The sequence below is a fragment of the Gopherus flavomarginatus genome, chromosome 9, assembly GCF_025201925.1.
Source record: "Gopherus flavomarginatus isolate rGopFla2 chromosome 9, rGopFla2.mat.asm, whole genome shotgun sequence".
In the NCBI taxonomy this organism is placed as follows: domain Eukaryota; kingdom Metazoa; phylum Chordata; order Testudines; family Testudinidae; genus Gopherus; species Gopherus flavomarginatus.
In genome coordinates this window covers 73978148-74000903 of record NC_066625.1, presented here as the reverse complement: position 1 = coordinate 74000903, position 22756 = coordinate 73978148, and the positions used below count along the sequence as shown (strand labels likewise).

Below are 22756 nucleotides of genomic sequence, written 5' to 3'. Positions count from 1 at the left end.
ACAGGAAAGATGACCTGAACAAGGTGACTATTATTATTCATTACTCTTGTTAAGTGCTGGTGCAGTATACAAACTACAGAAAACCTGGTCCCTGTTGCAGTGATTCTGCAGTCTACAGTCCTGCAATCCTTATTCACCCAAGCAGCGCCACTGAAACTACAAGTAAGGATCACAAGATCAAGCCCTAAAGAGACAGTTAACAGAGGAGATCCAGAAGAAGATTCTGTCCTAAAGGTAATTAGCAATGGATTTTCCAAGGTTGGTATTGTGCTCGTTATTCCTGTTTCCAGTGTAGGCTTTTTCCAAATATCAGGAATGTCAGATCTGGTCTTCCCTCATTTTACTGGAAGTTTCAAAGCCTGTTTCATTGAATGTTTAACCTTCATTGAAAGGACAGGGTAATTAAAATGATAAAGTAGTTTGCTCTCCAAGCTGTTAATTGGTCACTGAAGTTAAAAGTGTGTTAACAAAAATACAATAAAACCAAAGTGTTTTAAACCATCTATCTAAAAATCCCTCCCTTCCTTAGTTGTCTAGCTTTGTCATTTCCCTCTTGTGATGTCATCATTCCACTAGTGCTCCTATCATCTAATGCCTTGTCCACAGTCGGCTTTACTCCGAAAATATAGTGCAAACATATCATAGGAATCAACACTGGGAACACTAGCTCTCCTAGAGCCAGCAGTCACTGGCTTTCTTATCACCATAGCTTGTAGACTTCCTCTGAGCGCCAGAGCCTTATCCACACCACTCACACACCACTGCTATTAATTATTATTATTATTTATTATTTGTATTGCAGTAGCACCTAACAGCACCTGTGGACCAGGACCTGACTGAGGTAGGCGTCGTACAAATAAAAAAGATGATTCCTGCCCACAAAAGCTTCTAAACTAACTGTAAGACAAGAGGTGGAGAGAGACAGATGGGGATATAAGAAAACAATGGGAAGATACCAGTCAGTATGATAGGCAGTGGTCTCAGCACACTAGCTGCCTAATCACTGTCAAGTTTGTCTAGCATTCTTACCACCAGTGGAACTGCACCAATAATAGCATCAGTGGAAAAAAATTTCAGAAAAAAAAAATCTCTCTAGGATAGATAAAACCACTCTAGCATAGAGTCCCCAATGGCAATCCAAACGTGAATTTCTAAATTGCAAAAATAATTCTTGTCTGGGGAGAGACAGTATTAAAAAAAGAGAAAAACTTTCAGGTCTTCTTTATATATCATAAAGAAGCAAAAAAGCACATTTTGATTTCCTTTGCATGAATGTGTGTCTTCAGCTTGTTCTTTTGCTATAATTAGCCAGTGGGGTAGCCTGATGGACTTCATGAAAAAGTATTAGTACATTTTAAAAAGTATTAAATAAAAAAAAGTTAGAAGTCAGAATATCAAAACTAATGTGTAGTTTAACTTTCTTATTCTGCCATTCCTAACTCAGAAGCAAAACAAATGCAAGCGTGATTGAAGAATCAAGTCTTCTGGTTTTATGTTAGGCATTAAACAGGTCATAAAAGTTATTGACTTTGGCTCTTTAGGCCTTTAATACGTTAAAAATACTTACAATCATGCTCTGACTGAAAGGCAGTCTCAAAAGTCTACATGCGAGTTTTGGGCCTTGAAAAAGTGACTGCATTCCTTAGAAAAGGTGCATACCTTGAAGCACACAGCATGTTACTGTATTTTCTCTCCTCTCTCACATGTTTGCATTCTGTACAGAAAAGCAAAGAGTTTGCAATCAGAAGAGGGCGGGGGGGAGTTTCATTTTCAGTAAAATCGGAGACAAGTGTCAGGCAGCACTATGGTCTCAGAGTTGTATGTGCACAATGTAGGGAAAGAAAAAATCACCTACAGTTTTTACAGCACTGAGTTCTTATAGTTCTGCTTTTTCCAATTCTTTTTCCCTAACAAAGCAGAGTTCAGGGCTATATTGAGAAAGGTGAGCTTAGATGCTTAGGGAAGTTATCAGTTAGGCATTAGGGGACACATTTTTGAAGATGACCTTTAATTCTGGGTCCCTTGGTTTTTGGGTACCCAATGTGCACAGTTAAAGCTTGATTTTCAAAGATGTTGTGCACCTACTATTTACTGCTTACCCACACAACAGACTACAATTGTGATCCTTGTAAATTTCACTGTCTCCCAGGTACTCAACAGCTGCAGTGAAAGTGGACAAGAATGTGGTCACTTTTCACTGTGCTGCAGCATGGGATTTAGATTCTGCAGAAGCTGAAGACTTTGGGCCCTTCATTTACCAAGGAAAGCTTCCTTTTTATTACTAGCAAGTAAGTATTATATAACATTTCAAACCCAAGTGCCCAAAGTTAGGCTCCAAAATCCATATTTAAGCACCCAACTAAGAGTGAACTGATTTTCAAAGGTGATAAGTACCCAGGTTTTCATTGACGTGAGACGTCAGCACCTCTGAAAAATCAGACCAAATTATTTAGGGGTAAAATTTTCAAAAAAGTGCCTTAGTCCCATTTTCAAAGGCATCTAATTCACTCAGCAGCCTAAGTCCCAGGGAAAGTCTTGACTTAGGTGCTTTTAAATTGTGTACCCTTTGCAACTAAATATGCAATTAGTAGCTTTCCTATGGACACCAATTTTGAAAAATTTTGGTCCCTTTTTTTAAAAAAACAAAAACAAACAAAAAAAACCCACTGCTGCTTATCTAGCAACCCTCTTTGGACGTGTCAGATACACAAGGCAGTGCAACTCTCTGCTCCGGTTCAGGGATTTATGATCTTGTGCAAGAGAACTTGGACTTTTGGCAGGTAAGGGGAAAAGGAATTGATTTTCAAATACTTTAAAATCCAAATACATTTCTGACCTTCAGCCTACATGTAGTTCCCAGTTCAGTTAGTGATTTGGAATTTTAAAGGTGTTTTCTATTAAATTTAATTTACTTTAATTATGAAAAAAATCAGTTTACCTGTAATGTTATTTTCTTGTGTCTTTCTGAGCGTTATTACCCAGACTATAAAATGACTAAGAAAATGAAGCAATCCATTTGGCAAGGATACCCATCCATGCAATTCTTTCTTTGCAACTGTATAAATATAATCACATTAACCTTATCACAGTGTTACCACATCAAACGCATTCATTTATTAACAACATAAAAAAGCACTGGAACATTTGGTTTTTACTAAGCACAGATATAAACAAACATTCATATGAATTAATAATCAACATTTTAGTGCAGTAAGTTTAAGTAGTGGACCTACTGATAACAATGATTTGCTGAGGAGAATATGGACAATTAAGATTGTGGACATTTTTTTTTTTGTCATGCACCCTCACATTTGGAACATGTGCATGATCAGATCACAAGCAAGCAGAGCACCATCTAGTCTGGTATCCTGTCTCCATTGGTAGACAATACCTGACATTTCAGAGAAGGGTGAAAAAGCCTCTGTGCACGTTATGCCTTGCAGAGCATATTTAAATTATGGCTACCTGAAGACAAGATATCTTAGACACCCCCTAATACCACAGCCAGCTCTTAGCACCTCAGGCTAGGAAGGAAGGGAGAGAAATCCTTTCCAGACATAATTATTGGTTCCTCAGAAACTGTACTTCAAGAAAATCTTGAACTGGGATGCACTACATGTGGGTTCAATTCCAGACTCTATCACAAACTCCCGGTGTGACTCTGACAGAGGTACTAAATCTCTGAGACTCACTTCTCAACCTTCTTCTTGTATGTCATATACCCTTCATGTGTCTTGTATATATCCAGGTTGTAAGCTCTTCAGGAAAGAAGCTGTGTCTTACTATGTGTATGTGCAACACCTAGCACAATGGGGCTCTGATGTTGGTAGGGGCCCCCAAGGGCTACTGCAACACGAATAATAATAAACATAAAATTATTTCTTTTGATTTTCCAAACCCACTAATGACTCTCACGTAGGCCATTGCTCTCTTATGTGTGTATACACCTCTAGCCAGATATAATGCGACCCGATATAACATGAATTCGGATATAACGCAGTAAAGCAGCACTCCGGGGGGGCGGGACTGTGCACTCTGGCAGATCAAAGCAAGTTTGATATAACGCGATTTCACCTATAATACAGTAAGATTTTTTGGCTCCCGAGGACGGTGTTATATTGGGGTCAAGGTGTAGTTTGTGTTGCTTTAAACTCCTCTAGTCTTAGCAGCACTCTGACCCCAAGCCATTAAAACAAGTTCCCCCAGACCCATTGCTCCTTTTCTCCCCCTCTACCATTGGAGCAGTTTCACTCAGCATCCAATCTACCACAGAGGAACCCTCCCTCTCAGCCCTTTAAATGCTTCCCTCCCAACCTAATCCACCTAGACAGCCCCAAAGGGCTTACCTTCCTCTTGATTTTGTCCCTACCTGAAAACTGATTTTCTGCTAATTCCACTAAAGGGTTAAAGATTCCTTGCCAGCAGGAAGAGATGACTCAGAGGCTTAGGAACAGTTTGTGCTGCCTTTTCACCCTTTCTTGGGTCTGAATAACTCCGTATCTCTATTCACTTTAATCAAGTTGACTCAAACCTGGTTATCTTTACCCTCTTGCATTATTAATTATTATTATTACTATTTAAAACGAGGAACTGTTCCCAAGATAAGCAGCATACAGTCCAAATACTGTGTCCCTATAGAAAGAAGGTGTGTTCTCAGTTTAATGCTGGAAACTAATTTACAGTAGAGGATGAAATTCCCTTTACTGCAGCATAGGTTAGACATTGAAGTCTCTACGATCTAAAGAAAGTCTGATTGTGTGATACAAACAGCAGGCCTAGTATCACCAGATAATGCCATACAGGACTCTCCTACTTCCTCACTGGTCAGAAACAGACACCCAATTAATAGTCTCTGGCAAAGTATGGACAGAGCACCACATCGCAGTTTTACATAGATTATGTTATTGTTTAGCCAAGCTTTTAATTGACTATTAGATTATTTTTAATGAGCAGGAAGCAAGGGGCAGTTTGTTATTGAATTTTATTTTGAAAGACTTTTTTGTTAACACAGTGGTAGTTTTAATTGGCAAAAGGCACACAAGTGCCCAGGCACTGAGCATAGCGGTAGTTACAACTCTTAAACTAACTAGCTAACATGAAGGTTTGGTGTTTGAAGGGTCACATTTTCAAGATGTGCACGTGGAGTCCTTTCCCTGGAGGCAGCAGAGCTAATAAGATATTAGAAATAAGAACAACCATGTATTCTGAGGTCAAGACAAGCCCATGGGAAACAAAGGCTTGTGCTGTGGGGCCCAGCTTTGAAAAGTTAATGATGATAGGTTATCAGTCACAGCCATGGCCCTGTAAGCCCCACCAACAATGGGAAACCAGTGTGTTGAAATATAGGGGGAGGGGGAAACTTTCTCCAGAGCTAGCCAGGGTAAGGGAGATGAGCCAATAGCAATCCCAGCAAAGTCCATGTTGCCAGAACTTTTCCCAAGGCCAAGAGACAAATGAGAGGAGCTTGATATAAGCATATAGGGAGGTCGGGAACTTTCTAATGCCTATGGACTCTAAAACCTCTTGCAAAACCTTTTAAAGCCATGGAAACCAGTTTCAATATTTGAAAAGCAAGTTCTTTGGATCCAGTTCACACCTAGCTCCAGTGCACTCAAGGGGGTCACAGCAGGGATGAGCGTGGCCTTTTGTACGTATGCGCTTGTTTATTGAATGTCATGCTCTACAGACTATATATTTAACACAGTAGATCTTTCCCCCTGGATTTTTTTTCAACAACCTAAGCCACACATCATTTTCCATTTTATGAAAAATCAAACAACCTAAACTTTAATCCAAAGGATTGGACCATTTTTAAAATGTAGCACACAGGAAACTGACACAGTCAGAAATCCAAAAGCACTGTCAGGATGTGAGGGGTTGGTTCTTTAAGAATGAAAAAGGAAGTATGCAGCCATGGAATGCTGACTGTCCCAGCACCCCTTCACCCCGGCACTTATGGAGACAGAGGGAGTAGAATAGTCAAAGTGACAAGGCAGGTATCTTGTCCTCAGGGAGGGCAGTTCATTGGGAGCTGTTTTGATGGGGGTCAGAGAGGACTTTTTCAGCAGGCCCAGGCAGGGAAAACAGAACGACTCCTCCCTCTCACTGTGGTCTATACTTTTTTAGTTTCCTCTTTTCCTCACTGCCTCTGAGCTTTTCTCTCTTTTCCTGCCTCATGCTTCAATCTTCTTCCTCCTTTCATCTTCTCTCCCTTGCTCTCGCCTTATCTCCCCCTCATGCTCTCTGCCTCACTTAGTCATTCATAGATTCATAGATTCTAGGACTGGAAGGGACCTCGAGAGGTCATCGAGTCCAGTCCCCTGCCCTCATGGCAGGTCCAAATACTGTCTAGACCATCCCTGATAGACATTTATCTAACCTACTCTTAAATATCTCCAGAGATGGAGATTCCACAACCTCCCTAGGCAATTTATTCCAGTATTTAACCACCCTGACAGTTAGGAACTTTTTCCTAATGTCCAACCTAAACCTCCCTTGCTGCCGTTTAAGCCCATTGCTTCCTCATAGTTCATTTCCATTCTTTGCTCCCTTTTGTTCCCGTACTCCCCCTGCAGTCAGCACCCACCTGGGGCAGATGGGAGCTGAGCAGAAGGATGGATGAAGGTCCAGGATGGACCCGAAGCTGGTGGTGGTCCAGCTGAGTAGCCTGCAGGCTTTCTGCTCACAGGACTGCCAAGAGTTTCTGACTACCCACGGGGTGGTCCTTAAAGTTATTCTATAACATCGGCAGTCACCTTTGCCCCCAATCCCTGATGGCTGCTGCTATGGAGCTCACCAGTACATATTGAGGATGTAGTCAGCTTGAAGAATCAGGAAGAGCTGGCCTTCATGGCATGCTCCCTTCGAAGCCTTTTGTGACTTACAATGCATTTTAATTATCCATCCACAGAGACTTGCAAGGCTTCCATTATTTAGCATGGTGCATTACATTACCACAACTAGGAGCAGTCCTAACTGCCCTCCATGCCTATCCCCATGCCCCCGCCCCCACATTGCAGAAGGAATGCCTGCAATTGGGGAAGGTCAGATGCGACAAGAGAAGTGTCACAGGGCAGGTCAAAGGCTAGAAGTGCACAGGTGGGGCCTGACTGTTTGCAAAGCCAGATAGAGATCACCAGGGATTCCCGCTGCCTGATCTCCAGCAGAATGCCACTGACATGATAGCTACCGGCCTGGCCTCCCTTTCAACATGATTTGGCCCTCTATTTATAATCCCTCTGCCTGAGAGCAAAACATCTCTGCCTCTGGGAATAACACACAATACCATTTCGTGTATACACCCAAACTGGTGTAATGCTTACATCTCTACCTCAAAACTTTCAACAGATTATAAATCATTTTTACAGCCTATCCATTATTATCGATATTTGTACAGTCCCCAGGCTCTACACTCAGAAACGTTTCACAGCTCTTCAACTGACTCTTCAGGCTTTTTCTTTAACAGGAATGAACACAGGATAATGTGAACGAAAAATCACTACTGTCATTATAACTAAAATTTCAATATGAAATATTTTCTGCAGCCTAACAAAGCAATGGGTTTTTTTTTTTCCCTCCTTGACAGATATAAATGCTGGGATTTGTTATGGAAGAATTAAACACAAGCAACAACATTTTCAGCTTGTATCTTGAATGCTGTGGACTACACTGAAATCCTGAAAGATATTGAGGCTAATAATAGAAAATGGATCTAGATTGAGAACTCTGTCTGTTTAGGTGAAACATGAAATTCCATTCTGGCTGAGTGCTACAGCTTTCCAGTTTTCTCCAAATCTGTATCACATTTGTTCTGGCGGTCATCAATTCAAGTCACTGAGACAAAGGGAGCTTTGCTCTGGTGGCACAAAGTACTTGTGGTGCAACAGTGGTAAATAACCACTATGAAGTCAGACTAAGCCGTGACTTAGCACACTGGGTCTTTTTTCGCTGCCCAGCACTTTCTCAAATTGCCATGTGCTAACCTGATTTCACTTAGCTAACTTTGCTTCACTGTATATGGATTTATTTAGAAAGTCATATACAGCAATAATTATCTATAAACCCCGGGTATCTGAAGATAGCTGCTTCAGAAATGCATGGCCTATTTTCACACATTCAGACTGTCTCTGCTCCATAGCATATGGATTTTGAAAACCTCTGCCATTCTGTTTAATTTGTCCAGCAGAGCCTGTTTTGTTGACCTTGAGGGCAGGTTGCAGGCTGGGCAGGGTGGAGCGGAGAATGTCTTATTTTCTGTGCCTTGGGAAGAACGAGGGGAGGGGGTTACTTATTGCAGACATAAGGCCAACTTGAAATCTATAATAAATGAAGTTTTACGAACAGCATTGTTAGTGTGCTTTGTCTGGAGTGGTCACAATGTAGCAGCTGGGCAAAAGAGAGAGCAGACTGTGAGGTCACATAAAACTGAATTATGACAGTGAATCAACTGGTATTAGGAATAAGCTAATTAGAAAGGAAGAAGCTGCTTGTACACGCGTCTTGCTAATCAGTGATTATGGGAATGAAAATGTGGAGAAAATACATGACAGCTAAATGGGGTTTTAATAAAATATTAAAGAGACTAATCGTCCCTTCTGCCGAGGAGCACAGGATTAAATGATCACAAATACTGGCCAGATATGGCTAGTGAGCATAGTCCCCAAGCCTGCAGCGGGTCCTGCAGCGGGTCCTTTGTAAGAACGCAGCACGGTGGGCTCCTGTGGGGTTCGGGAGGGACTGATGGGCTAGACTGTCAGAGTCAGGGACAAGCCACTTAACGTGTCACTGGTCCCTGGGAAATCTGCACTATTCTGGGTGCAGCTCCCATCAGAGGCCATTGACAGAAAGAGCAGCAATGGCTCCCAATCCATAACTGATGTCGCTGGGGAGGGCTAGTGATCCACCAGCAAATTCCAGAGAGCCAATGGCAGCCCAGCCTGAGTGAGCCATCCTATTAAATTTAAGGACAGGAGCAGGGGGATTAGTTCTCTGCACAGATGTCCCAACTACAGGGATGGATCCAGATTTCCCTGAGTCTTGGGACATCTATGCAGTTGTTATTCTGGCCTCTATTCTTTCAACATGGCTTCAAACCTCTCCCCTGAGGGAATGATGCCTTAAAAACAACAGGCAGTAAATTGTAAAAATGTCCCCTTCATGAGTATGTTTTTCAGTGGAAGGGGGTGGGAGGATCATACATATTCTAAAGTGAGGTACTGTCTCTTTAAAGATTTCTCCCAAGCTGTAATATAATGCCACATCTGTGGATATGACAGTTTTTGACCACTTAACAAGAGTAGAATTCAAACCTCTATCAAATATAATCCAGTAATAACATGTTGTTGGCATCAGCAAAGGTAGTGAAATTTACAGTGAAAATTAAATGGTTCAACTTAACTTTAAAGTTGAGCATTCAAAGCTACATATTTGAGAGTTCAGTTGTGTACCCTGTCTCACCAATAACAAGCATTGGCCACGGGGAGAACTCACGCCAGCAGTTCTGATGCTGTTCACAAACCACTCGAGCCACATTCCTGTGGTTTACAACATCAGCCAAGGCCCATGAGTGTATCCACTCCAGGGGCCATCTGTTATCCTTTGTGTAACAGCCACCGTCAACTCATTGTCACTGGGAAATCATTTACTTGATATCTTGAGCTGGCTACCATCATTGGGCAAAAAGAAAACTGGTCCTTAAACATAAGACTGTTTCCAAAGCTTGATTACTCTACCACTTGCCTTCCAACCTATTCTATTTGTGATTTAAAAAGAAAAGAAGATTTTGGTGAAATCCGTTTCTAGTTCTCAATAGGCTTGTTTATGGCATTTTCATAGTCTTAACAAAAACAAAATACTCTGGATTGGTAAAAGTATAAAGTCAGTCTTTCCTGAATTCTGATCACAGCAGCCAGGAAAGTTAAAAAACAGCCACACTATACACAGATTTGGAATAAGCACTCTCTTATTTACTGTACATCTTTATTACCCCACTGAAAAGCATTCAAGATTATTGTAGCCATTTTAATCTCGGCATACTTGATTATATTAAATGGCCCTGATCCTGCAAACACTTACATATGTGAGCAGCCCTGTTTGTTTCGGTACAACTACCTCACACGCAGGACCAGAGACATAGATATAAGATGCCTTTGGAATGTGTAAGTTGCAAAAATGAGAACTCACAATGTCAACAAAAGCTCAAGTTCGACTGACTCCTATCAGTTATTAGATGAACTATACATCACTAAAGGAGTATGAGACGATGCACAAACTACATTTCCACTAACATACAGCAGTGTTTGTAAATAGAAGGGTACAACAGCAATACCTGGTTAAAAGTCACTGAGATTCCCCAGCACTCATCAAAAACAAACAAACAGACAAGACAAAGCAAAGTATTAATTTGAGCTGAACTTGCAGTATTCGACTTGCTTTCAAAACCATTTTTTGTTTTTAGAAAATACTGCGGGTTCTGTACTTTACGTGGTATTTCCAGCGGACACAGTTCTTCCTGTGGTATTAGACCTGGCACTGCCACAAGAACATTGCCCCTGATTGTCTCAAGGAAAACACCACAAAAAGGAACACTTTCCGCAACTGATTGAAAACATCTAAAAGAAAAAAAGTATCAGAATGAAAAGGAGAGAAAGGAAACTTAGAAAAACTGGAAAGAAAGAAAGGGATGGTTAAAAAAATAAAAAGAATTTTTGGGAAGGTTTTGTGTTTGTTTGTTTTTTTAAGAGAGATTCCAGTCAGACTCAAAAGCTTTGCTCATTTTTAGCTAGTGGATTCAAGCCAGAGCCTGGCCTTGGCTCTGGCTCAATTCTTCTCTATAGCTTCGATTCATTGAAATCTAATTTGAAACAGGGGGAGGGGTGAAATGTTGACATTGCCACTGGAGGGATGATGAGGAGAAGAGGGGGTGGTCATGCCCACCTCTTCCTTCTCATCCACTTTTTGGGGAGAAGGGTCTTTTGTTCCTGGGATCCTTCAGATTTCTTTCTTCCCAGGGAGAATTATCAGCTCCTGTAGCCTTTCAAGTTTTTGAGCGTTTTTTTTTTTTTTTTTTGATGTGCCAAAGTAGAGTCAAGGGGGAAAAACTATTTCATATATAGATTACATACACTACAAATAATATATAGACCTCATAGATGTGCGCGGATGATGTTCCATCAGAATCTAATGTTGAGACATGGATATATTCCATTCATTTAAAGGAAATTAAGTACTTATTTACATTTCCAATTTGACAGAAGAGAGACTGACATTTTCTATCTATCCACGCACCAAGTACAGTCTCAGTGTTGGCAATGCGCGCTTCCAGCACTGCTCTGGCAATGTGCCACAACCCTGTCCCACAGGGGCCATCTCAATGGACGAGAGGGTTGCTCAGTTCCCATATATAGTCAGCCATGGACCGCTATACGGACACTCAACAAAGCTAATGCTGAGGGTGGATGACCTGCCTTATAGGATCGGGTCTGATTTATTGCATATATGCTACACCAGTCAGGAGGTAACATGCTCCTAAACTGAGCTGGATCTAAAGCAATGACCTAAAGACAACACCTTTCATTCATCCAATTAATTACCTGAGTTCCCCAATCCCTCTGACTAGGAATTTAAAAAAAAAAGATAGAGGCAGAATTTTTCCACACAAAATGGGTGTGGCTCAAGAAGATCACATTCTGAGCGGCAGAGGAAAAGAGACAGCTAGGAAACAGATGGATAATGTGAGCTGCTATGATCATTTTACTACTAAAAAATAAGTGTTCTCAAGCAACACACTTTTGGGAGATCTATACTGATTTCCCTAACGATGCTAGAAGGTCTTGTGGCTAAAAGTTGTCGGTATAGTACTTGCAGGGTGGAGTCGAACTTGCCATCATCCAGTAGCTGCATCTAGTGACAAAAATATTGCTGACACCAGTTAAATTAGAGAGTGTGGGTCAGTGCCTCAGATAGGCTCATATCTGCTTGGCAGGCCTGAAAGAGGGAACAGTCCCCAACTTCCCCCCCGTCCCTTGATCAAGATGCAATAAGGAGCCAGTTTGGCCAGTGCAACCCCAGGGCTGCTCTAACTTGTATCACCCTGAGCATTGTTCTACTGGCCCAAGATTGCCACACTGTAGCATGCTCCGGCCATCTCTCCCCTCCACCCTCCACCTCTGGCACATCACTTCCCCAGGAAGCCAGAGGTGGGAGTGGATGACACAGAATGGTCTATACTGACCTTATACATCTAGGGATTTCCCTATGCAAGGAAATACCCTGTTAAAGCAGCTTTCCTTCTGCCTTTACACTGTGGGAGCAATGCAAAAGAGGTAGAGCTAGGAGCCACGGATCTGGAGGATGACTTCTCTTCCCTTAAGACAAATGATTTATAAATCTTTTCAGCCTCATTTCTCAACACATGAATTAACAAGCTGACCTGTATTTTGCTGCTCTCTGGAGTACGCATCATTGCTGTTCAAAATCTGGTAAAGCTCCCTCCTCTCATGCCAGTCTTGCGCTTACCAAACTAAATGTCTTGCAGAAGATCGGTGTTTGGCATTTGCTTTTCCTCCTATTTATACTGGTTCAAAAGGAGTTGGCTTCTGACACCATATCGCAGGACAATGGCAAAAAACCACAGAAAACAACTTTCACACCAAGCAAGGGATTTTATCAGAATAATACCATTATCCCTAAACCTACAGCAACCCATTGCTCTGCTTCACTGTACAGCTTCTATTTAGAACTTTTCCCAACCCCTCTCTGACCAGCCTTCCTGCTATATTTTTAAAGAAACAGTACTCATATTCTCCACTCCTGGAGAGTAAAATATTCCAAGAGTGTCTGCAGGGCCGCCCGGGGGGGGGGAGGGGAGGCAAGTGGGACAATTTGCCCCAGGCCTCGCAGGGGCCCCCAAGAGAGTTTTTTGGGGCCCCTGGAGCAGGGTCCTTCACTCGCTCCTGGGGGCCCCGGAAAACTCTCGCAGGGTCCGGGCCCCCAGAGCATCTTCCGTGGCAGGGGCCCCCCGCCGCTGAAGACCCAAGACCCCCTGAATCCTCTGGGCAGCCCTGAGTGTCTGTGTAAAAGACTAGTGAATAAAAAAATGCAATAATCAGATTACAGAATAGCAAAATGGTGAGAGACCACCACGCCGAAGAGACAACTAAGCGACAACCTTTTGTTTTGAAATCTGTGAGGAATAAAAATATCACAAACCAATAAATGAGTATGAATTCAATCTAGACAAAATTAATTATCTAGTTTGAGGGAGAGTTGGATCCCGGAAAGAAGATTTGAAACACAATTTAGCCAAAAATTGATTCACACTTCAAGGGTTGTATTACAAGTAGCAGTCCTTTTTCAAGATGTGTTAGGAACCCCATATTATTACCCTGCTAATCTCTTGAATCAAAACAGGTCTGAGGCTGGCAACAGATGCCAGCTTACCAGTTTCTGTTACACCGATAGTGTGTGCATTAGCATGACTTTGAAGTTGCAGTACTGCACCATACAGAAACACTAAGCAAGGTAAAAACAAACAAACAAACAAACAAAACGAGGCTTGTGGCACCTTAGAGACTAACAAATTTATTTGGGCATAAGCTTTCATGGGCTAGAATCCACTTTGTCAGATGTATGAAGTAAAAAATACAGGAGCAGGTATAAATACATGAAAGGATGGGGTTGCTTTACCAAGTGTTAGGTCAGTCTAACAAGATAAATCAATTAACAGCAGGATACCAAGGGAGGAAAAATAACTTTTGAAATGGTAAGAGAGTGGCCCATTTCAGACAGTCGACAAGAAGGTGTGTGTAACTGTAGGGGGAAATTAGTATTGAGGAAATTAAGTTTAAATTTTGTAATGACCCAACCACTCCCAGTCTTTATTCAGGCCTAATCTGATGGTATCTAGTTTGCAAATTAATTCCAGTTCTGCAGCTTCACATTGGAGTCTGTTTTGAAGTTTTTTTGTTGAAGAATTGCCACTTTGAGGTCTGTTACTGAGTGACCAGAGAGACTGAAGTGTTGTCCTACTGGTTTTTTAATGTTATGATTCCTGATGTCAGATTTGTGTCCATTTATTCTTTTCTTGCCAACTGACTGTAATGGGCCATTTGTATCCAATTAATTTTAGTTTAATGTGTATCAATGGCCTGATGGGTGATACAGGAAAAAGCATGGATACCAATTTTCAAAGAGGTCCACTGTTTGGAGTGTCTTTATTTTTGGAAGATCTGGGGCCTGACTTTCAGAAGGGCTAAGCGCCCCTGCTTCCAAAAGAAGTCAAAGTGGGTGCTCAGCACCTCTGAAAAACATGTCCTAGGTGGCTCAAGTTGGACTTCCAAAATTGGCAGACACTTTTGAAAATTTGAGCCTCCCCAGTTTGGCAAATAATGGCAATTTTTTGTCTGCCTCTGTTTACTTTGGTTTTCTAGTGAGCTCTAAAGGAGAAGGCCTATCTCTCAGTAGTGCAGAGCTCAGAAGACAAGGCCTGGTTGGATCGAGTAGATTATTGAACATAATCTATATTTTGAAATAATTGATTTTGACATGGTTAACTTTTAAAAAATTGTATTTATTTATTTAGAGGTGATGAGGTGTGTGCACAATCACTGGCATTTGCAGCGGCCTGTGTCCCCCATCCATGTCCATTCCAGGAAAGGCTAATCTAGATGAGTTCTGACTAGGGCCTCCATTCCAGCAAGCTGCCATTTTTTACCCTCTTATACTCCCATCTCATAATGTCCTCTCTCTAGCAGGTGGCACCCTTTCCTCCTTTTGAATGCAAGTGTTTCTGTAGGATGAGAAACTTAAGTTGGTTCCTGTACTCAGCTTTACTGAGTCAACAAACATTACATTGTTGCCTAGTTGCTGGGCTGGCCATTTGAATCTCTGAATCTAGTACTATAGTGTTGCTTCTCTTCAGTCACTTGCATACAATTACATAACTGGAGGGAAATCTATAAAAACTATATGTGACATTAGCTTACAATGTGATAAGTGGTTTCTTATAATTCTGAATATTTGCACAAATTTCCTGAAGACGTGTGTGCAAGATTGAAGTCTTTTGCATGACCTAGCTGGATTTCATTCAGCAATGTCCTAGACCATGATAGAAAATGAGCAGTTTCTTTTTAAAAATATTGATTTTAACTCTTAAACCAGGCTTAACTTGGTCAGGCTGGGAATTTAAGGCTTCTTCAGAAGAAGTGAGATTTTACAATTTTGACACTAAAACCAAAGCTTTTTATGATTAGAAGATGAAAGTATCACCACTGTGGTGTTTACCATCTCTGTATTACAAAGAATAATAGCGAAATTTACAGCTTACTGTTAATGACCTACTGTTGCTACCCTCATCTAGTACATGAATCAATCTTCTGCTGGTGGCATTTGACTCAGATGATGAAAATCAACATGTGTTGGTCCACACTGTTTTGGATTGTTACTGAGCAGAATCCATCATCAGCATAGACACATGTCCCCTGGAATGGCGGTTGAAGTATGAAGGGACATATGAATCTTTAGCACATCTGGCATGTAAATATCTTGCAACACCAGCTACAACAGTGCCCTGAGAACAGCTGTTCTCATTTTCAGGTGACACTGTAAACAAGAAGCTGGCAGCATTATCTCCTGCAAATGTAAACAAACTTGTTTGTCTGAGCAATTGGCTGAACAAGAAGTAGGACTGAGTGGACTTGCAGGCTCTAAAATTTTACATTGTTTTATTTTGAATACAGTTTTTTCTACATAATTCTATATTTGTAGATGCACTGAAAAATACTCGTTTTTTACAGTGCAAATACTTGTAATAAAAAATAAATACAAAGTGAGCACCATAGACTTTGTATTCCATGTTGTAACTAAAATCAATATATTTGAAAATGTAGAAAACATCCAAAAAATTTAAATAAATAGCATTCTATTATTAATTGCACAATTAATCACACTTAATCACAGCCCTAATTTTTATCAGTGAAGGCCAGATCAGAGAAGAGCACCTCACTCTTACATTGGAATGCGATGAGTGGTGTGTGGTTCTTTTGGACTGGCCCTTGAGAAAGTTCCACCTCCTGCACAAAGAAGCTGTACCCTTCATGAAGTCATAGAGTTTAAGGCCAGAAGTGAACATTTGATCACCTAGTCTAATTCCTGTGTAACACAGGCCATTAAATTTCACCCAGTTAGCCTGTACTGAGCCCAATAACTTGTGTTTGACTAAAGTATAACTTGGGTTTGGTAAAGCATATCTTTCAGAAAAATATCATGATATGAAGACATCAATAGTTAGAGAATCCACCACTTCTGTTGGTAGTTGCTCCCATGGTTAATCACCCTCACAGTTAAAAACATTCTATTGGTTCTTGTTATGCCTTTCTTCAGTGGATTAAAGAGCCCTTTAGTACTCGGCATTTTCTTCCTGTGACGGTATTTGTTGCAGTATACAATCTCATCGTGAACGAGAGACAGTACATGTTCTGATATTCCTAGTTTCAAATTAGCTCTACAGTATCAAACTGCAATACTCAAGTGTCTTTCACTGGATAAATTATACCAAATTTGATGCTCCATTGTTTGAAGTGATCACAACTATCATATGGGCCCAAAGCAAAACAGAAGATTTCAAAAATCTTCAAAAATCTGAAGAAATCAGAATAGTCTGGTAACACAACAGACTACGTTACATCCCTTTTGGTCCCAAGAATGTAGGGGAGGTGGATATTTTTTAAGTACAGGACTTTAGGCCTTAGAATTTATTATAGCACTATATTCCAATCGTAGAACAGCAGGGAAGAACAGTTTATCTGTAGGTGGGTTTTGCCACATTGTGGCTACCTCATAAAATGTCTTGTTCTCATCGCTTGCTTTTCTGCTGTTAACAACGCTATTATTTCATTAGAAAATCTTATTTCCTTCTAAAGAGCTAAACAAAAATTCAAGCTGCAAAGGTTAGTGGAAGAGGAGCATTCTGCTCTGTCTGCCGCAAGGAGCAGATCTGCAGCTGGTGTAAATTGTTACAGTCCTATTAAAGTCAATGGAGCTGTGACAATTACCACAGCTGAGAATTTCTAAGAGTATTTCTAGGGTTTTCTGCAGCCTCCTCTGACATCAAAAAAAACACACTGTGAATAAAGCAGAGTTGCTTGACGCTAAGTTGCCCTCTTTTAAATCTAAAGTAAATCACTGAAGGGAAAAAGCAACCAGAAAAAACAATATAAAACAAACAGTAAAACCATACAATCAATCCACTGGCAAAGACAGCCAATAAAGATTAACCACAACAAGGTTGTAAAATGACTGTAAGATAAAAAGAATGATGCAGCATTTCGAACAACTGGCAGTTCATACGTAGTGAGGTTGTAATAAGCTAACATTAATTCTTCTAGGGTTTTTTAATCATAATAGGCTTCATTTGATCATCCATGTATATACAGAGACTAGAGGAATATTTTAAGATTTTTAAAAACCTTTCAAAATATTGAAAAATAACTTGGACAACAACAAGGTTGTAACAAAACTATTGAATCACTAAGATTATCATGCTGTCAGTTGCAAATGGATATTAAATCCACTCAAAACATGCTCAGACAACATTCTTAAAAGGGATCCAGGAGATCAGAAACAGTACTTGGATTTTTACTCAATATAAGAATAAACAACCATCAATTTTTACGTTAGAAACACACATTTCCAAAATTACATTTGTTTTCTACATTTGTGAAATATCACATTGTTTTTAAAAGGAAAGAATTCAAACTCTGAGAGAAACAACATTACAAGTGTTGAGAGGGTAAGTGAAATATTTTAGTGTCAAAAAGAATGAAAGAGATACCTCCATCTATGTATCAGTCACTCAACGTATCAGAAGTCCTTGGTTTCATGACATGGTGCAGAGTGGCAGCAAATGCATTTTATATATAAACCTGATATTATTGTATTAAAACATTTCCTGTCAACACAGAGTATATTATGCAAATTTCTTCATATCATCCATTATAAAATTCAATATCAAATTAGAGTGAGGATCAATTACTGGATGCCTTTCCAGAAGAGATTATCAGTGGTTCAAACAAGATCTTTTCTAACTGAAACACTCTAAGTAAAGAAAGAGTGTATATAAAATTATGCCATATAACTAACTGCAGTAAAACCGGAGCAATAATCTTTGACTGAAGTCAAAGGAACTATGAAAATATATACCAGCTGAGGAACTGCCCTTCAGAGTATTGCTAAATTCTCTCTGTAGCCTAGTGTACTGAATCTTACATCTCAGAAATCATTTACTCCAAATTGCACCTCACCCAGCGTCTTGAAACAGAAGGGGTAGAAAAGGTGACTGGTAATGGCAATGGATATGAAGCCAATCATCAGCTCATATTGAGCCCAAACTGGTAGTGATTGAAGCTGACTGTTCACAGTAACTTTTCTAGTTAAGTTAATGAGCATTGTTGAGTTCTTAGTAGATGCATGCGCCCATTATGAAATCTCCCAACATCACTGGAACCTTGTTGGCAATCTCAGCTGAGAGGCCAAGGACTGAACAGTCTCTGAGGCCAAAGGACCCTCTCACACCTGAGTGTGGTCCCTTCTGGCCAGAGTTGAGACACATTGTCCTGACAAAGAGAGGAAGTTTGCGATGCTGCCAGCCATGTTGTGCCTGTTACAGGGATAAAGGACTTTAGTTTCCAGCAAAGAATCCTGTGGCACCTTATAGACTAACAGACGTTTTGGAGCATGAGCTTTCGTGGGTGAATACCCACTTCGTCGGATGCATGTATTCACCCACGAAAGCCCATGCTCCAAAACGTCTGTTAGTCTATAAGGTGCCACAGGATTCTTTGCTGCTTTTACAGATCCAGACTAACATGGCTACCCCTCTGATACTTCAGTTTCCAGTGCTCCATAAACGAGTACAACTCTCCAGCACGCAAAAAATGTCCTGAGACAGTCTTTGAATGGGTACGAAGAGATGCCAATGAGAACAGCAATTTTATTATGAGTGTATTTTTAACAGAGAAAATTAACAGAACAAAAAGGAAGTCAGGAAGGAATATTAAAATGCTCCAAAATTAAATTTCCTGACTGTGTGACGGAGAAGGCTGGGTTTGCCAGTTAGCTCTTCATCCATTAACCAAAGTGATATGGGAATGATGAGGATTATGGGGTCTGCCTGAGGTACCCACACCACCCAGTGAAGAGGTAAATACAAGATATGCAGATTCCAGTGCTATGGAAATCCAGCGAGAATATATCCTAAATATTCATTTTTATAAAGCAAATTTCTTCCCAATAACACAACATGCATTTAGTGACACACGTGTGATCTAATACGTGGCAGTAATTAGAGGACTGTTGCCCCACCCAGTGATTAGAGTACTAGCCTAGGAGTTGGAAAACCAGGGATCAAGTCCTGCTCTAACCCAGACTTTCAGTGTAAGTCTTAGCCAGTCACTTACTCTCTCTATTCCCCATCTGAAGAATGGGGATAATAGCACTCCCCTACGTCACACGGGTGTTGTGAGGATAAGTACCTTTAAGATTATGAGGGGCTCAGATTCTATGGTAATGGGAGATGTAGAAGTATCTAAAATATCTAGAACTAGCAAATTTATCAGCTGCAGAAACAATAAAGAGGCAACAAATAAAACTGAAATAATGGCAAGATAAATGTATTAATCTTAAGAGCAAAGGACAATGAACATTTAAGCAATGATAAAAATTAAGAAACATAAGCAGCTGTGGTGGAGCCAAATCTAGTCCTAGAACTTAAAATGGAATGTTCTTACAAATATAAATCCCACTGCTTTATGGGAAATTTGGCTGGTTATAACGCCAATGGCACAAATGTGCTTAAGTGTATAAGGCATTGTATACGAGATCTGTAACAACTGGATGCTGCTGCAGAATACCCTAGTGGTCTTGTGTGAATACTGGTCACATTAACAGATATAAATTTGGATGGAAAAGAGAGATAGTTTTGTTTTTATTAAATTCTTATACCTTACCAGTACAACTCCCTCTCCTTAAATACTCCCCATCAGTCACATCTGATACATAAGATCACATTCACACTGGAATACTGTGAAAATTACCTTTATGCAGAACACAGTCCAAATGAATAGGCGACAAATGTAGTTGTCAAATATTGCTATGAAACTAAGAAGTACAAATCTAACTTGCTTGCTAATGGAAATATGAAGAGACTTGTATGACCATATACCTAGCAATTAAACAAGAAATAGTAATTAGCTTGGGGACAAGCTTAATTCTCATTGCAGAACTTCACCTTAATAGCTCATCATGGGTCATTTGAACTAAAAAAACAAGAAGCGTATATTTTATCAATACATATTAATGACTGTAAGCATCTACAGCTTTCAATAAAAACATTAAAATAATGATTTCTGTTTAAATAGCCAATTATTTTAAATATGAAAAGGATTTTCCAATTTAAATACTATAACTTTCCACAGTATAACTCATTTGCATATTTTTTTTGCTTAAAGAATTAATTTTAGCTGAAGAATGGAAAGTTTTTAACTTGAAGTGCATTTCCCTCAATTCCTTTCACCTGTGTGATATGCATGTTTAAGGGAAAGTCAGTACAGAGAAAAATGGTGTGAAAGTAGCCAACATCTTATAAAAATAGCTCTTTTGGGGGGAGTATAATTTATGCTACAGTTCTAAAACACAGAGAAGTTTAAGTTTCCTTGATATCTTCAGCTTTGCTCCTAAGCCAAAAGAACACCATCTTAAATTCCATGTAAATATCGCACAAATCACAGTCTTTCGTGGTATTCTTGAACTGTTTCAATAAACCTTAGAGCTATCACACATTATCCCATGATTCAGAGCTTTAACCTTGAGGGAAAAATACACAAAACAGTTTCTGATTTTATCCTGCTGAATACAGCATTGTAAATACTAGAACACTTCTTTGATAAACATGATAGAATAGCCCTTTAAAGTGAGTACGCCTCATTTGCCATATTTATAGTATTGTAAATGGCCTCAATGAAAACTACTTTAAAATGCAAAACACCACTAACTATGCTAATATTTTTACTGAATCTACTCGTAAGGGTTTTTTTCCCCTTTTGTTTTTGTTTTAAGACAATACAGGGATGATAGTAGTTTTATGGAAAGGAATAACTTGTTTCCTATGCAGGAGGTACAGAGTCTTTAAAACTAAAGTATTTGTATCTACTGATTTTGCGATTTTTTTTTAAATCAAAGAAACTTGCTATAATTTAAAAATAACTAGCAGTTTATAAAGTTCAGAAGATGTGAAGCTTCCTCTTATTTCACAAAGAAAACTTCGGTGTGTGTACAAAAGCCCTCCCATCCATCCTAAATGTATCCAGTACCAGACGGCATAGATTTACAGTATGTAGCAAACATTCCATAGGACACAACCTCTTTTCACAGCCTTGAGCAAAAGATCTGGTTCATTGACAAAGATGCCAGTGTGTGACTATGCTGAGATACCTGCACACTTCAGAATATTTTTAGCCAGAGTCCTCTGCCTCCCTTTTATAGGGAAAAGACTAGGGCAGTGCTCCTCAAATTTCATTTTAGGACAAAATATATGATGAGCTACAGGAATCAAAACCTCAGCTTTCACCCATGCCAGAATGTACAAAATAGCAAATATCCTTAAAGACGACCTACAATTGTTATGAACAAGAAACATACATATTTAAAACATACAGGGATGAACATATTGCTAATCTGATATCATCGCTATCAGTACACTTCTATGGAACACAGAGCTACTGACGAAGAAGAGAATCACACACTCAAATATTCTGTAGATCTCTATTCTTCCTGAAAATCTTTAACTGTTAGTCAAAACTTGAAGTCCTGACTCAGTCTATTGGGAAACTTTGGAGTCAAAACAGGCCAACAAGCCAAGAGGACATAAGTGACACCCAGCTCTACATTTCCTTGACATCAAATGTAATCAGCACCATCTCCCAGCTAAAGCTGAACGCAGGTAAGGCGATGGCGATTCTGGTTGAAAATTGTAAACATTTCAGAGAATGTGCCTCGTCTATAACACCCCTCGCTACCATGGGCTTCTGTCTTATGATTGAGTCAGACTGCAGCCTTGGATTCCTCAATGGTACTAGACTGCCAGATACTCACAGGCACCAGAACACACCCACTTCATCACAGCTAGCCAGAGGACTGAGCCCCCAACCTATCAGAACCAGAACTAGCCCTGCTGATCCACACATTCATGACTTCCAGAGTTGGTTATTGCAATGCATAGACAGAGTTAGGAATGAATCTACATACCCCAAACGACTCCAGCCGCCACAAAAGGCAACAGCCCACCCTGCTTAGCAACACAGTCTCCATGAACACATCACCTCAGTGCTCTACTGCCACGCAACCTATCTATTTAATAGAATCTAGTACATGATCTCTGTCCTGATACCCAACGTCTTCCATGAAATTTGCCCTAACTACCTGAAGAATCAACTCTGCATTCACGACCTACCAGGTCAGCTACATTCCATTAGAATCTTAAATGTGAGAACCTATATATGAGGTGGCTTGGGAGTGCAGAAGGAACTGTCACAGGAGGAGAGAAACCTAAAACTAGAGGTTCTCACAACAAATTTTTTGGTGGCCTCAGAACGTGGCCACCAACTCTGGCTGGTGGCCGCTCTGACAATTTTTCCTAAAACACTTAATTAAATTTAGGAAAAACAAATATGCACAGATACATGTCCAAAACATTGTAATCTAT

General features: G+C 40.1%; 1 protein-coding gene across 1 annotated transcript in view; it reads right to left on the bottom strand.

The window, feature by feature from the left end:
* Positions 1–22756, bottom strand: part of PDE8A (phosphodiesterase 8A) — a 194387-nt gene that overhangs the window by 115548 nt on the left and 56083 nt on the right. The window lies entirely within an intron of this gene.